The following is a 17,591-nucleotide window of genomic DNA, read 5'->3' as shown; positions in this document are numbered from 1 at the left end:
TTGATAAATCTTGCTTGTGTATAGTATATCAGGGGGTTTTCAAACCCAACAGGTAACCTCAAGTCCCACCATTTTTTCAAAATAGAAATATAGGGGGAAACACAAACACATTTTCCCTTTCAGTAGTTTTTGAATAAGTTTAGTTGAATAATATTAAAATACCTTATGGTAAGGCTGCACGATTATGGCAAAAATCATAATTGTATATATAATTTTCACTTCAATACAAAAACAATTATGATTTTTGCCATAATCCTGCATAAAGCTGATAGATGGTGTCATTGGATGCACACGTGTTGTCATGGTTACGCGCCTGGCTATGTTTTTTGGTCTAAAACTGACCTCTGACTAAACTGACCTCTAGAACAAATACTTTGCTGAAAATAAAAAAAAAATTGTTTCCTAAAGACGATATATATAAAAATATAATCAATTGCAAGGCTGTATAGAGAACAGTGCACTATTGCAGACTTATATATTAATAAGGATTTAATGATATTATTTTAATATAGTCATGAACTAAAGTGAGCCGGTCTAAGGCATGAAATTCCAGGGCTGAAAATGAGTCCCACTCCGGCCCTGCCCCTCGTCTTTAGGAAACTAATTTTTTTTATTTTCAGCAAAGTATTTGTTCTAGAGGTCAGTTTAGTCAGAGGTCAGTTTTAGACCAAAAAACATTGCCAGGCGCGTAACCATGACAACACGTGTGCATCCAATGACACCATCTATCAGCTTTATTCAATCCCATACTAGGGTTTTGTTCATATTCTCCTTATATGCAGTTCTCAGATAAAAAACACCTAGAAACACCAAAGGATACAAACAACATTTCTAAGAGAAAATAGGTCGAACCCATATAAAAAAATGATGATGAGATATTCAAGCTAATATCTTCTTTTTTTGCCTTTTTGTTGTGTCTGTATTTTCTCACTGAGCACATTCAAAGTGACAGTAAATGTTTTCCTTCGTCTTCTAAAAATGATTTCTTTTTTATGCTTTTTATGTGCATCCGACTGATATTATGGAAAAACGTTCTGCAAAATTGATTTATGCAAGTTGCAACGTCTTTAGGCCATATGTTAACATTTTCTCCCTCCTTCATTACATTATTTATTTATTTTTCGTACAACAATGGATTCAATTCTCCTGAAGAGGCAGACGAATTTGTGCCACAGGGCATGTAATTTAAATATTAAGAGTAATATAGAGAAAGCTTTTGAGCTTATTACACACTCAAACGTTCCACTTTATTTTCCATTGATGGATTTGTGAGAGTAAAAAAGTCTCAGCTAAAAAAATCTCAGCTTAATTTTGAATGCTGAAAAGTTTCAGTCTAAAAAGCCAAAAGGTTCCAGCCTGAATAATGACAAAATATGTTACTATTTACCTATTTTGCATGATGTTGTTCAGATCTGTGGTGCAGTTTCCATATGTGGGCCAAACAGGAAATAGTTTTATAAATCTAAATGTTTAAAAACCCCAAATATATAGTAACAGTATACTGTACATCCTAATATATAAATTTTAATCTAAATAGTTTTTATATTTGTGTTAATCCAAATATAAAGTACAGTATGCTAAACAAACAGCCTAAAACTCATACATAATGCTCTCTTCATTTTCTTCAAGTACCTGTATGTATGTTTACGAAATGTATTTTGTTAACAGCGGCCAAAGATATAAAAAAGCACCAGGGGATGTTTCATATGGGCTAAATGTAAAGCGCACATCCTTTCGAATCTGTACTCTACAGTTAACATGCTTTTTACCTCCAAATAGCCCATTACACAAAAGTATTGATTTTTAACTACTGAAATATCAAATGCTTCATGATTGCACATCATTGCGTCTGCTCTACTCAAAAGAGGCCTCTCATCGACCCAGTCATTGATCTGAATGTTCATGGCACAAGCTCAACTCAATAAAATAAAGAGCTTTATCATTTCTTGGCCACGCTGACAGCTGCACTGATTAAGAAAGTACAAGATCTAATGTTTATATAATGAGGACCTCATCTGTGATGAGAAACTGTCATTTGTCATTGAGTTTGAAGCACATGTTTCTCTGTTTCCCACGGTTTTGACATTTATTAAACAAGTGACTCCGAAAGGTCTCTCAAGTGACTTGCAAGCTCAGGGCCAGATTTACTAAACAGGGCAAATTAGTAACAGCGCAATCTCAAAAAATCACAGATGGGAGTGGTAATATCTGCGGGTTATTTACTAAAAAAGGCACAAATAAATAACACGGGCGCAACAGCAGATTTTTCAGAAGTTCAGGGTCACAAATAAGCAGAGCGGATGCTCCTGCAGGTGTGGGTGATCTACTAACACCTGATACACAAAGTTCAGCATGGACATTGTAGCTAAAAATGCGAGGAGTGAAATCCCAGCAAACAAAGCCATAAGACGCTGAAAAAATGGAGGACAAAAAATAAAGGTTTACAAGAAGTATTCAAAACAATTGATATTGTGTGACTTCTCCTACACTGTAAAAAATTACTCTGGAGGGTGTTAAATTTAACCCATGAAAATTAGTTATAATTTAATTAAGTATATAAGCTAGCAAGTAAAATAAAAAATAATGGGTATATTCTACCTTCACTATCCAATTTTTAACAGTAATAACTGCAATACTAAAAAAATAAGTAACATATACCCCAAAATATTGGCCTTAGCACCGCAAAGTGCGCATGAATCAACATCCAGGCGGGACTCGAGTCACCATTTTTTCATATCATATCGGCGGGAGAACTGCGGTTTGTTGACAGGTAAGTTTTTATTTAACTTGTTGATATCATCATGAATGGAAATGTTAAGTTGGTTAACTGTAAAATCTACCAGAAGTTTAGTCATTTGCGTGCTTCTCTGTCTCTGTTGTTGACAGATTGATAGGTTAGAATATGTCAGTCAGGTTAGCTTTGAATGAAACATCGCCCAGTTCTTGCACCTGCGAATACGAATAAATATCCATATTTATGATTAAAATATTAACTTCCATTATTATTATTTACATCTCGTGAACAGCGGAGCTGCTCAATATGAGTGGTTGAACTTGAGCAAGCCACGTGACGAGAGAGAGCAGCGGACGGTTGATGTACGATACAGACGGGAGGGCGTCGAGCAGACAAACAAACAACGGTAAAGCTGTCGATGCTAGATAATTACTGTAAAAGTTTTCTTGCATTTATCTGTTAATATATTGAGTTTTGTTTTAGAAGGGATCCATTTATGAAGCCATTTTATTATTATTATTATCATTTACGGATATATATGTAACCAGAGTGACTTTTGGGTGCATTTTTTCCTAAGGGACTTTTATTTTGATGCCGTGGTTTTGTTGTGAGTGTCCATGGAGACGGGGAGCGAAAAAAGTAAACTGGCAGGAGAGTGACGCGGGGTTTTCAGTGTAACAGTTACAGTTTTCGTGTGCTACAAAAGTAGTGATTTTACTCTTTTTGGAGCTTCAAGCTATAAGAGCAGCAGTGTGCGGTTATTTTTGAGTTTTTTTCTACGAATAGCGTGCCTGCACGATTTAATGCAGCTGTGGTGACTTAATCCAAAAAGTGCCCTAGTTACGGAGGATTTGTATCAGATTCATACGGTGTTAGAGACTGACTTTTGAGCATAAAAGAGTTGCTGAAGTCGTGAGTCATTTCAGAACACTGCTATTTTCTGATACTTTATTGGATTTAAGTTTTTTTTTAGTTTTGCTGCATTATATGTGACTGTAATATTAAGATTGAGATTAACCGTTATTAACGGTTACCAACTGACATCGTCAGTGTGTACACACAAATTTTTGCAAAGGTAAACATATTTTTTTTTGCCAGACTGCTTAACACTGATATCACAATCTGCAAGCTTTTTCTTGATTTTTCTCGGGCCATTTAAGCTACGTTTTTTTATTACATTTTTTTTGTTACCCTGCCAATAAGGTGACATCTCCCTGCTAACTCATCTTATTGCCAAATACCATCTCATTGCTACAAGTTGTCTCATTGCTACAAGTCTTCTCATTGCTACAAGTCGTCTCATTGCTACCAGTTGTCTCATTGCTACAAGTCTTCTCATTGCTACAAGTCGTCTCATTGCTACAAGTCGTCTCATTGCTACAAGTCGTCTCATCTCAACGGAAGTTTTCATTCACCAGTTGCCTTCACTGCGGACTGGTACACCTTTCTTATACACACACTCACAGGTGCTGATAGTGCATGAGTGTGAGTTGGACTGGGTATTTGTGACTTCGAGACTGTAAAGGTCAATTTATAATCATTTAAACTACTACATGAGAATTATTTGAATTTAGTAGCATCCATTGTATAAATTGTTTCCTTATTGAAGGTTTACCTAAATGTAAATTGAATTTGAAGTGTTTTGAGGTTTTTTTTATTATTTCATTTCGATTGGAAGAGTAACTTAGTGATTTTAAATATTGATTAGCATTTTATTGAATTCTTGCATTTAGATCATAGGTCTAGAATATACTAATACTAAGCCTGTAAGGGAAATTCTTTAGTGATTTCAATCTTAAAGGTGTCACAAACGGGGTCTGAGTCTTATGAACATTTTGTGGTGCACCACAGGTTAAAGGTAAAATAACAAGTGTTTGTCTCTTTAAACTAATATTCTTTTATTTGATTAATCATTTTTAATACTTACCTGTCAATTTACCTTCTGCTGGTTTCCTTCTGCCAATGTGGAAGACGATCAAATTTTCCTAGAAAGAAAAGAGAAATAAATTGGTTAACGGTCAGAAAAATATAAATTGTTATTGTTTTGAACTTACCTTGGAGTAGGGGCATCTCACTTACTCTATTAGGTATTGGGGGTGGGGAAGTGATTTGGTACAGTCACCTTATATCACATATCTACACTTCAGATTAGTCGCCGTGTCTATACACCTACCTGAAGCCCACACTTCCTGTGCCTGTAGTATAACACCATACAATAGAGTAAGATATAAAGTATATATATATATAAATATAAATACAGTGAGATTCAAAGTACTTGAGGTGGGGGACTAAGATCCTTTCTTCCTTAAAGTCTTCCAGGGTAAGGTTGCAATATCCCCTACTAGCGGGTTGTTACGGCCCGTCACATTTTGGCGTCACGAACAGGATAGAGTTAGGAAGTGCATAATTTTTTTTTTTGTCTCACAAGTCCCAGGCCTACAAGCTGAAGAATGGCAGAGCTTGAAGAGTTGAGAAAAGAAATGGCGGAGATGCAGAAGAGGTTTGAAGAGCAGGCAGGAGCACTCGAGCAAGCGAGATCTGAACAAAGGGAAGCCCTGTCACTAGCAAAAGCTGTCATTGAGCGCCAATCCACCTCACAAGTTCCAGCTGCCCTTTATATTCCACGAGACCGAAAACTTCCAGAATTCAGCGGCTGCTCAATGAAACCAGGTGAAATAAGCATTGAAGAATGGGTTACATCAATGAAATCTGCCTTTCAGATAATGAGAGTACCAGCCGAGGACCGTGTGGAGTTGGTAAAACAGCATCTCAAAGACGAAGCTAAAGCAACAGTAAGATTCATGCTGTGTGGCAGAGAAGGTTCAGCTGAGGACATCTTTAAAATTCTTTTAGAAACATACGGAGACAAAGTGCCAGTGGGGACAAGACTTAAAGACTTTTATGAAAGGAAGCAAATGCAGGGAGAGACAATACGCTCGTACGCCTATGATCTACAAGAGCGACTCAGCAAAGTTCAGCGCAGAGAGCCAAACAGAGTTTCAGATGCTGAAAGTGTGTTAAAGGAACAACTTGTCCTGGGTCTTCGAGATGATTTTCTGAGGCGTGAGATGAAAAGGCGAATAAAAGAGGACACAAGTCTGACCTTTGTTCAAGTAATGCAAGATGCAATCACCTGGTCTGAAGAGGAGGAGACACAGACACCAAATCATCCAAAACCCAGCACTCGTGTCAGAGTAGTTAATGCAGATGCAGAGCAAACGTCATCTACACTAACTCTAGAAAAGTTACATGAGGCCATTCAAAAGATTTCCGCTCGTCAGGAAGAGCTTTATCAGGCAGTGCATGGTAACAACAGAGCCCGACCTCAGCCGAGCCGACCAAAAAGACAACCGCTGAGAGATGGTGATGGCCGATACATCTGTTATTCATGTGGTGAGCCTGGGCACACTAGCAAACGCTGCACGCAGGGAGCTGAAGTAATCAACGTACCTGAGCGGTATCGATACACAACAGGGACAGCCGACGGTAATACAGGAAGTGTGTCAACAAGTACAACACAAGCTACCTCCGGGCCATCAATGATCAGAAGTCATGCTGCTGAATGGACTGATGAAGTGACGGAAACCTTGAAAGAAGGAGCCTTTGGGGACTGCCTAACGATTGAAGTTAAAATAGCTGGTGTAAGAACAGATTGTTTACTGGATACAGGCTCAGAAGTGTCAACCATTACGGAGTCACACTTTAGGAAGCACTTCGGAGAGGAAGAACTTAAATTGTCATCTGCTAACTGGGTCAAACTGACTGCAGCAAATGGGCTAGACATTCCTGTCCTGGGATGTTTGCAGGCTGATGTTGAGTGTATGGGAAAAGTTCTCCCTGGGAAGTGTATTTTCGTGCTGACAGACACCAGCCCAGAAGCAAAAGAGATAGGAGGCCTTTCTGGGATTGTTGGGATGAATATTATCAGCGAGATGAAGTCATTGTTGGTAACAGGAGACGGTGTAAAGAAAGTCAACAAATATGGACAACAGACAGAGGCCAAGATAAGAAGAATGCTAGCCAGTGTTGAAAGGGCTGAACCTCTGAGTCCTGATGGCAAGATTGGATTTGTCAAAGTTGGTGGGAAACAGGCTATAACCATCCCTCCGCTGAGTGAAAAGATATTTGAAGGCCGTTGCCGGATGCCACCCAAAATGAAGAGCCAAGTATTGATCGAGCCTACAGCTGAAGCAAGTCTACCCAAAGGACTCCTGGTGGCCAATGTCCTGACGAAAACAGTGAGTGGTAAAGTTCCAGTTCGGGTAATGAATTCAAGTGAGAAAGCTATCAGACTTACTCCAAGATGCAGGGTGGCAGTGTTGTCTAAACCTTGTGAGGTGTTCACTAAGGAGATGTTGGAGTTTAAAGAAGAGGATGGGATGCTGCATGTTAAACAAGTGACACACATCCAAGCTGATAAGACCTCTGATGAACTTCCAGTACCAGTCCAGCTAAACTACGAAGGACTCTCACCTACACAATGTGAAGAAATAAAGCAATTATTGGCGAAGTACAGAGATGTATTTTCAAAAAGTGACAGTGATTATGGATACACGCAAGCAGTGACGCATGACATTCCCACTGGTGATGCTCCGCCCATCAAACAGAGACACAGAAGAGTACCACCACAAGTTTTCCAGGAATTCAAAAAACATGTGCAGGATCTTGTGTGCCAAGGCATCCTTAAGGAAAGTGTGAGCCCATGGGCTTCCCCAGCAGTGGTAGTCAAGAAGAAAGATGGCAGTGTACGCTTCTGCTGTGATTACAGAAGATTAAATCAAGTCACATGCAAAGATGCATACCCACTTCCAAGAGTGGAGGAATCTCTGGACGCGTTGGGAAATGCTCAGTTGTTCTCTACTTTGGATCTGACAGCAGGTTATTTCCAGGTGGCAGTCAGTGCATGCGATCGTGAGAAGACAGCTGTCACTACCCCATTTGGACTATTTGAATGGTCAAGGATGCCGTTCGGGCTGTGCAATGGGCCAGCCACCTTCCAGCGCCTCATGGGGGTAGTGCTTGGAGACTTGACATTTGATGTTCTTTTGATATATCTTGATGATATAATTGTATTTTCCACGGACTTCAAGAGTCACTGTGAAAGATTAGAGCTTGTCTTCAGTCGACTGCGTCAGCATGGCTTGAAGTTGAAACCGAGCAAATGCTTCCTCTTAAAATCAGAGGTGAAGTTTCTTGGTCACATAATCTCCTCGGAAGGGATCAAAGTTGATGTTGAAAAAGTGAGCGCTTTAGAAACATGGCCCATCCCTAAGAGCGTAAAGGAGGTGAGACAGTTAATTGGATTTACAAGCTATTACAGGCGATTCGTGCCAAAGTTCGCTCAAACAGCAAAACCATTACATGCGTTAATGGGCAGCAAAAACAAAAGAAAGCTCTCTGAACCCTTCATTTGGAGCAATGAATGCCAGGCTGCGTTTGAAAAATTGAAACAATGCTTGATGTCACCACCTGTCCTTGCTTACCCCGATTTTAGTCTTCCATTCATTCTTACTACTGATGGGAGTGGTCAGGGCCTTGGAGCTGTACTAAGCCAAAAGCAGGGGGGAGTCGAGCGAGTAATCGCCTTTGCTAGTAGGGGTCTTAGAGGGTCAGAGAGAAATGATAAAAATTACAGTGCTTTCAAACTGGAGCTGTTGGCACTTAAATGGGCCATAACAGAAAAATTCAAGGAATACCTGATGTTTTCAAAGTTCACTGTAATCACTGACCATAATCCTCTGCGTTACTTGGGAACAGCCAATCTCGGTGCGGTTGAGCAGCGTTGGGTTGCGCAGTTAGCAGAGTTTAGTTTTGAAGTCCTCTATAAGCCTGGACGACTGAATACAAATGCTGATGCCCTGTCAAGGATACCCTCTAGGGAGGAACCTGAAAAAGATGACACAGAAAAGGATTTCATCCGAATCAGTTCGGAGGATGTGCAAGCATGCCTATGGCCGACTAACGTGTTAAAGCAGGAAAGAGTTGGTGCCCAACTAGCAGTACAAGCCTCCATCAAGAAAGTGGTAAATGGTTACAGCTGGGATGAAATTATGAAACTGCAGAAAACTGATCCAGTGACAAGTCCTATATACAATGCAGTGTTTAAAAACAAAAGACCAAGCCGATCGGAACAACAAAGTATGCCAACACAGTTAAAGAAGCTTTCCAGAGACTTTGAACGTCTTCAGATGAATCGTGGAGTAATGTTCAGATGTATCTTTGACCCAAGGGATGGAGAGAAAATTAGTCAGCTTGTTGTCCCTGGCCCTTTACAACGGACAGTTTTCGACAGTCAACATGAACATGGAGGTCATTTTGGTGAGAGGAGCACTCTGACGTTAATGAGACGGAGTTACTACTGGCCTAACATGACTAAAGATGTCCAAGAGTGGATAGAACAATGTAAACGATGTACACTTGCAAAAGATGTCTTTCCAAGAAACAGAGCCCCAATGACATGTAGCAACATCACTGCTCCTTTAGAGGTACTGGCAATGGACTACACTCAGTTGGAAATGTCTTCAGGTGGATACGAAAATGTGCTAGTTTTGACTGACATGTTTACAAGATTCACTGTTGCTGTCCCCACAAAGAACCAAACAGCCAGCACTACTGCAAAGGCTCTCATCAAACATTGGTTTGTTTACTACGGGTGCCCTGCCCGTCTACATTCAGACCAGGGGCGATGTTTTGAGGCTCAGGTGATCAAGGAACTCTGTAAAGTGTATAACATCGGAAAAAGTCGTACAAGCCCATACCACCCCCAAGGAAACTCTCAGTGTGAGAGATTCAACCGTACCATGCATGACATGCTGAGAACATTGACACCTGAAAAGAAAAAAGACTGGAAGACTCACCTGCCTGAATTAGTGATGGCGTATAACAGTCATGTCCACTCCTCTACAGGCTATTCTCCGTTTTATTTGATGTTTGGGAGAGATGCACGCCTTCCGCTGGATGTCCTAGGTGGGAAGGACCTAGAAGAAAGTGATGCAGAGGACCTGGATGAATGGGTGAAGAGTCATCACAACAGACTAAAGACTGCAGTGGAAGTGGCAAATCAAGCTAACCAAGAGGCAGCAAAGAGGCGTAAAAGGCTGTATGATCGCAAGTCTTCCGGAGCGCTTGTAAGGCCTGGTGACCGTGTGTTGTTACGCAATCACAGACACAGAGGCAGAAACAAGATCCAAGATAAGTGGGAACATACACCTTACATTGTAGTGAAGCAGAATCACCCAGACATACCTGTATTTACTATCAGACCCGAACAAGGGGGTTCACTTAGGGTAGTACATAGGGATCAGATTCGACACTGCACATTCCCTTTATTGTCACTTACCTCACCGCGTGCAAGAAGTCATCAATCCGCAAATATGTCAGATTCTGAAACAGAATTCCCAGATCTTATTTGTGTCCCAGCCACTGCACATAGACAAAACAGAGATGAAGGGTTGGTACTGAGGGAAACAAACGAGATAGATCAGGGAGGGAATTTAGTGCAAGAACATGAACATGTGGCACAAGATGTAGTCCCAGAAGTAGAGTTGGGGTTACAAGAAATTTCAGATGATGCTGACGTCTCAGAGGTTGAAAGTGAAACTTTACCAGAGCTTAGGCGCTCTTTAAGACAAAACAAGGGTAAATTACCTGTGAGATTCAGAGATGATTATGTCGTAAAAAGGTCATAAGCAGAAAGAGAAAAGACTGTATTGAAAAGTGTTTAATATGTACAAACCTTAAAGGTTTAAATGTATGATTGTAGGTTGAAAATATTCATCTGATGTAATGTGTTGCCCTGAAATTAGTTTGTATTCCAGATGTGGGTTGGTTGGAGATGTCAACTTGTGGCAGGGTTTAGCAGGGGGGAATGTAACCAGAGTGACTTTTGGGTGCATTTTTTCCTAAGGGACTTTTATTTTGATGCCGTGGTTTTGTTGTGAGTGTCCATGGAGACGGGGAGCGAAAAAAGTAAACTGGCAGGAGAGTGACGCGGGGTTTTCAGTGTAACAGTTACAGTTTTCGTGTGCTACAAAAGTAGTGATTTTACTCTTTTTGGAGCTTCAAGCTATAAGAGCAGCAGTGTGCGGTTATTTTTGAGTTTTTTTCTACGAATAGCGTGCCTGCACGATTTAATGCAGCTGTGGTGACTTAATCCAAAAAGTGCCCTAGTTACGGAGGATTTGTATCAGATTCATACGGTGTTAGAGACTGACTTTTGAGCATAAAAGAGTTGCTGAAGTCGTGAGTCATTTCAGAACACTGCTATTTTCTGATACTTTATTGGATTTAAGTTTTTTTTTAGTTTTGCTGCATTATATGTGACTGTAATATTAAGATTGAGATTAACCGTTATTAACGGTTACCAACTGACATCGTCAGTGTGTACACACAAATTTTTGCAAAGGTAAACATATTTTTTTTTGCCAGACTGCTTAACACTGATATCACAATCTGCAAGCTTTTTCTTGATTTTTCTCGGGCCATTTAAGCTACGTTTTTTTATTACATTTTTTTTGTTACCCTGCCAATAAGGTGACATCTCCCTGCTAACTCATCTTATTGCCAAATACCATCTCATTGCTACAAGTTGTCTCATTGCTACAAGTCTTCTCATTGCTACAAGTCGTCTCATTGCTACCAGTTGTCTCATTGCTACAAGTCTTCTCATTGCTACAAGTCGTCTCATTGCTACAAGTCGTCTCATTGCTACAAGTCGTCTCATCTCAACGGAAGTTTTCATTCACCAGTTGCCTTCACTGCGGACTGGTACACCTTTCTTATACACACACTCACAGGTGCTGATAGTGCATGAGTGTGAGTTGGACTGGGTATTTGTGACTTCGAGACTGTAAAGGTCAATTTATAATCATTTAAACTACTACATGAGAATTATTTGAATTTAGTAGCATCCATTGTATAAATTGTTTCCTTATTGAAGGTTTACCTAAATGTAAATTGAATTTGAAGTGTTTTGAGGTTTTTTTTTATTATTTCATTTCGATTGGAAGAGTAACTTAGTGATTTTAAATATTGATTAGCATTTTATTGAATTCTTGCATTTAGATCATAGGTCTAGAATATACTAATACTAAGCCTGTAAGGGAAATTCTTTAGTGATTTCAATCTTAAAGGTGTCACAAACGGGGTCTGAGTCTTATGAACATTTTGTGGTGCACCACAGGTTAAAGGTAAAATAACAAGTGTTTGTCTCTTTAAACTAATATTCTTTTATTTGATTAATCATTTTTAATACTTACCTGTCAATTTACCTTCTGCTGGTTTCCTTCTGCCAATGTGGAAGACGATCAAATTTTCCTAGAAAGAAAAGAGAAATAAATTGGTTAACGGTCAGAAAAATATAAATTGTTATTGTTTTGAACTTACCTTGGAGTAGGGGCATCTCACTTACTCTATTAGGTATTGGGGGTGGGGAAGTGATTTGGTACAGTCACCTTATATCACATATCTACACTTCAGATTAGTCGCCGTGTCTATACACCTACCTGAAGCCCACACTTCCTGTGCCTGTAGTATAACACCATACAATAGAGTAAGATATAAAGTATATATATATATAAATATAAATACAGTGAGATTCAAAGTACTTGAGGTGGGGGACTAAGATCCTTTCTTCCTTAAAGTCTTCCAGGGTAAGGTTGCAATATCCCCTACTAGCGGGTTGTTACGGCCCGTCACATATACTTAACGTTGCCTTTCGCTTTTTAATGTCTGTTCAAAAAAGTATTTCGGAGTTCATATGTTATATATGAGACTTGTATATGAAGTTGAATCACTTAAAATTGAATGTAAGTACTTCTTGTTAGTGTTCAATGTTTTATGCACGTGTACTGTGAGTTATAGCATAATATGAAGTTGTATTTTTGCACTTAATAAGTTTTAAATGAAGTTGAAATGTTTGTTTGTATCGATATAGCATGCTAGTCTACTGAGGTAAATGAGATCAGTTTTTCCTCTCATATTATTGTCTTCTTTAATTTTCTAATGATAACGTGAAGAACAGTATTTAGGAATCTTGCTTTTAATGGTTTTTTAACATCTCATGAAGCCTTGGTTTATTTTGTTTTATGAAATAATATGTTCAAGAAGCTTTATGTAAAACTATGATATGTTGTATTTCACTTGAAATGTATTGGGGTTATTATACGTCCAATAATTAGTTTTAAATGTTTACAGAATGTTATTTGGTCAATAAAGCAAGCAATTTATGCAATCTTGTGCATGACTATTTTCTTATTCAACCCTCTCTGAATAAGTAATATGTAATGTTTCTTAATGGCTTATCATTATTAATAATAATTTAATAGATCTGTGCCTTAATACCAATAGGGTTAATGTTATTCATTTTTTTATAAGTAATTAGTTATGAAAAAAATAGGTAGACCTTACCTAATTTTTTTTACTTTATCATAGTAATTAAATTTAGGTACTTTTTAATCAAATATATAGGATATAATTTACTCAAACAAAGTGAGTGCAAATTGTTACAACAATTTTTTTGAGTAAATTCTATAGGTTGTTTTTTACAGTGTAGTGACTCCTCTTTTATTTCCTGGCAAACAAAATTTGAATAAACGCCATTGAAAAAAATGAGTTACAGCCAAAATCAGTATTGTATCTGGTCTGTATTAAAAAGTAAATTCTTAATTTTATGCAAAATCCAATATCCGCTGTGTTATTCTTTCTTCTTTTCTCTCTTTTTTTCCCAAAATGCAATAAACCTTCTCTGCAGAATGCCATAAATATGCTCAACAAATCACAGCGCACCATTCCACGCACTGTAAACATGGGCCGTGCACAGGGGGGTGGCCCGGTGGCTAGAGCAACTGCCCCTCTGCCCTAATCAGCTGAGGTGCCCCTCTCACCAACCGCCAACCCGGGTCAAAGTGTTCTGTTACCGCTCGTCTAAAGATCCACCTTTTCTGGTAATCCACTTCGTGATTTCCCGCCCGCTACGCAGCATCTCTCACAATCTGTGTCCACTCTTTGAAGGGCGGAGACGACAGTTTGTTGTATTAACAGGTAGATTTATTACATTACCTCAGTTGTTAAGCTGCTCAATTAGTAATTTGGTAGTTTGAAGCCGAGAGAGGTCGTGTACTATATTTATTTTTGCTTGCTTGTTTTCTCGTGATCACGACTTAATTTTAACAGTTGTATTCTTGTGATGTGATTAAAGCTTACAAAAGAACATAATTTTTAGACAGCAAAAGCATATTTAGCTAAATTAGCATGAATGAACAAATTAGATTTTACTTGGATCAGGGATTCGCTCAAGATAAAACAGATTTGCCAATAATTGACCATTTGAAAGCGCGGTGAATTTAGGGACCGTCTATAAAGTATCTCCATATACGTTTCTACTTAAACAGCATTAAAATTGAGTTACTTTAAGTCAACAAACAGTCACAAAACCAACTGTTAAGTGTTCATCTGGTTGTCAACTATGCACACTTTTTTTATTTTTTATTTTTATTCAAATAAACTGTTAAATACTATTGAAGATAGAAACGTGTACATTGTTACTTTAGAGATGGTCCCTAAATTCACGAACATCAAACTTTATTTATTAAGTCTATCGACAATGAGCTACGCGTGGTAACCCAACTCATATATGCATCAGCAGTCCACTTCAAAATAAACAAATATTATGGACAGGAAATTACATTATGGCATTTGGATTATCATGTCAGGATAACATGAAAACAACTTTTGTTATCTCGAGATCATGAGAAAACAAGCAGCAAAAAAAAAAATGTGGATGACTCTCTTGGCTTTCGTATGTTTTTGTATTTCTGTGGGTAATGATTTGCTCTTGGTCTTCTAAAAGTGCTAACAACTTAGCAAGTAAACATTCTTAGAATTACAGTGATTGTCTAATATAAATAACACCAAATTTGCTGTTGTTGGCACACTTTGTAGACAAAAAAATAAAAAACAATGTTTTCACAAAAAAAATTAGACTGCAAAGGAAGGCTGCAAAAGCTCTTCAAAATTGTAAACATGGATTCAAAGCTTCAGCACGTAAATCATATAGAATATTAAGCAGTTGTGTCACACTTTAATTCTTGTTATGTATATTTTCCATTATAATCACTTCTCTTTTTCTGATACTAATCTATAACACATCATATTGTTAAAACCATATAAATTGTGCCATCCCCCCAGTGCCCCCTTTTTGGTTTGGGCCACTGCCCCTCAAAATGTCTGTGCACGGCCCTGCTGTAAACAATAATGGCGGCGCGATGAATACACACAGAATCCAAGTTTTCCTCATCTACTTTGTACTTTGTGATCAACAAACAAACAAAAACTAAATAATAATTTGATGGCATTTATAAATGTGGTGGTTTTCTGTGACGGGGAAGAAACGTAAGCCATCAAAATCGATAATTTACACGAGAGTCACTCGGGAGACGGAAAAATGCCGGCTGTTGCTTATTTTCACAAGACAGCATCAAGCTTTTGTTATGCTAACACATTGACCCCAGCAGATCTTATGAAAAATGTTTCATTATTTTACTCAAAGCCAATGAACATGGAGCAGGACCAAAATATTTTACAGCTGATCGCTTTCAAAAAGTTTTCAAAAGTTCAGCAACAACGTCCCAGGATGATAGCAGCAATGACAGTGTTCTTATGACGAAGTAAGTGTTTTCATTAATGACTTTAATGTTTATTGTTTTTTAATCAGTGTATACCACTAGTAAACTAAATGAAAATAACATGGCAAAGATTAATGCACATTTATATATTGATTCAACAGATTTATAGCGTTTTGAAAAAAAAACTTGTCATGTTTTTTTTGCATTTTGTGGAAAAAATTATCAGTTTTTATAATAAATCTTTGAAAATAAAATTATTGATTTTTTTATGATTTTATAACCTAAAGATGCTTTGCGAAAGTTTGTCACAGAAAATAGTGGTTTCATCTTGTCACTTTCTTGTTATAGAAAACCAAAAATTTGTCAAAATGGATTTATTGCGTTTTGGAACCTATCTCTTCATTTTTAAATAATATGTTCCTCTAGTATTCCAAATAAACTGTAACAAGTTTAAAAAAATCCTCTGCCTTGTACCACACACTCTCTTATCTCTGCAATGCCTCCTCTTATCAGCAACAATTGCAGCCATTTCAAGCACAAAATGATTTAGACATGCTTTTTTCTGTGTTAAATAATGGCATAAATAACAGAAATATCACACGCCCAAACATTAGTAAATTGCATTGCTCGAATCATTTAAATAATCTCCTCCTATAAATTTTGAGTCTGAAAGGAAAACTCCTAAGTGCATATGCAATAAGGATAGTTACAGAAATAACTAAACCACACCTTTTTGGCACAAATTATCCACTGCATGTCTTTGGTGAATCCCGACAGTCGTTATTTAATGCCAAAATGGCGCGAGCTGTTAGTAAATCTGGTCTTGAGTTTGTGGGGAAAACTGGGGCTAGTTGTCACAAGGTTTTGAGTGAAAAATCCAATTACACAAATGCTTGTTTTGTCTAAAAGTTCTTTGAGATATTTGTACCTTTGAGGTATTTTTTAAAAGGACCCAGCTCAGTGACAACTTTTGTATATTCTTGTACCTTCACATGTAATTCTGGGAATGTATCAAGGTAGATTTTATCCAAGCTAAACTGTATACACAAGACAATTTTTGTCCATGTGGGATCAGGGGAAATTGCCACGTTTCAAATGTGTGTGCAGAAATTAATGAAAGTATTTGTTGACCAAAAAAGTTTAGATTTTTTGCTGGTTACATTTTGGTGTTTCAATAATTGACCTATGGCTAAGCCACGCCCCCAAACATGATGAGCCAATCACAGTGCGCTAGCTAACCCAATACACTCTGACATTCTCTGCTTTCAAGTCCATTGAAATGCATTGCATTCGTTTATGTTTTTTCTTGTCATTTTAAGTTTAAAATGGTCAAACGGTTTCCATGATGAAACTTTGACACACGTGGTAGAGTGGAGATGCTGGGCGACGTTGTGTATTTTTACCCGTTTTTTTTACCCTTTCCCATGCCAGATCTCAACCGAAATAAGTGTTTGCTGTGGATTAAGTTATGCGGTAAACCACAACACCAACTAAAGGTGAATAAATTAAACAAGGATGTCTACATCTGTTCTAAGCTAAGTCAACAACGTATTTTAACGTTATCTTTAACATCTCTAATATAACGTTAGCCTAACATTAGAAAACATTAACGTTAGCTTCTAGCTGCGTTGTACATCATGCAGTGTTGTTTTTGGCAGCCCTTTTAGTTTTAGTCTTAGTCTTTTGGACGAAAATGCTTTTTAGTTTTAGTCCCATTTTAGTCACTTATAAACTTGATAGTTTTAGTCAAGTTTTAGTTGACGAAAACGCAAAAAGGATTTAGTCAAGTTTAAGTCAATTTTATTAAAAAAAGTAGTCTTTAATAAATTAATTTAGGTTAAACAGTGTGGTGTATTTAATAATATTAAAATGTGCATTAAGGTTGTCCCTGAGGCTTGCCATTGTTTTAGTCAGTGTGCCTTCTGCGCATTTCATAACAAAAAAGTTGAGCCTGATATACCCTCATGTTCAGTTTGTGTGTTACGCTGAGACCTCACTTATAAAGTTGAGAAACGCGTGCCTTGCCTTCTTATTTAAATACATCACAAAAAGTATTGGAAATGGGTTTAAGTTTGACAAGTAGATACATGTAAAACCTTAAGCTTACCATGAAATGTGTCACAAACTGAATGTCGAGTAAAACTGAATGTATATGATATGTTAACAGCGTGACTTGTTAGTTACCTTTAAAAAAATATTAGCGTGATGAGCCTTCAGGTGCCGCTTGAGGTCGG

At 37.9% G+C, this 17,591-nt stretch overlaps 1 long non-coding RNA gene across 1 annotated transcript; it reads right to left on the bottom strand.

Moving 5' to 3' along the window:
- Positions 1-3,293: 3,293 nt before the first annotated feature.
- On the bottom strand, positions 3,294-12,352 carry LOC135731774 (uncharacterized). Its single transcript, XR_012337947.1, has 3 exons — positions 10,074-12,352; positions 9,592-9,711; positions 3,294-4,719 (listed from the first exon to the last, which is right to left on the bottom strand). It is a non-coding gene; the product is annotated as an uncharacterized lncRNA (long non-coding RNA).
- Positions 12,353-17,591: the final 5,239 nt, after the last annotated feature.

The sequence above is a fragment of the Paramisgurnus dabryanus genome, chromosome 11 (assembly GCF_030506205.2).
Source record: "Paramisgurnus dabryanus chromosome 11, PD_genome_1.1, whole genome shotgun sequence".
Taxonomy (NCBI): domain Eukaryota; kingdom Metazoa; phylum Chordata; class Actinopteri; order Cypriniformes; family Cobitidae; genus Paramisgurnus; species Paramisgurnus dabryanus.
This window is presented reverse-complemented; position numbering and strand designations above follow the sequence as displayed.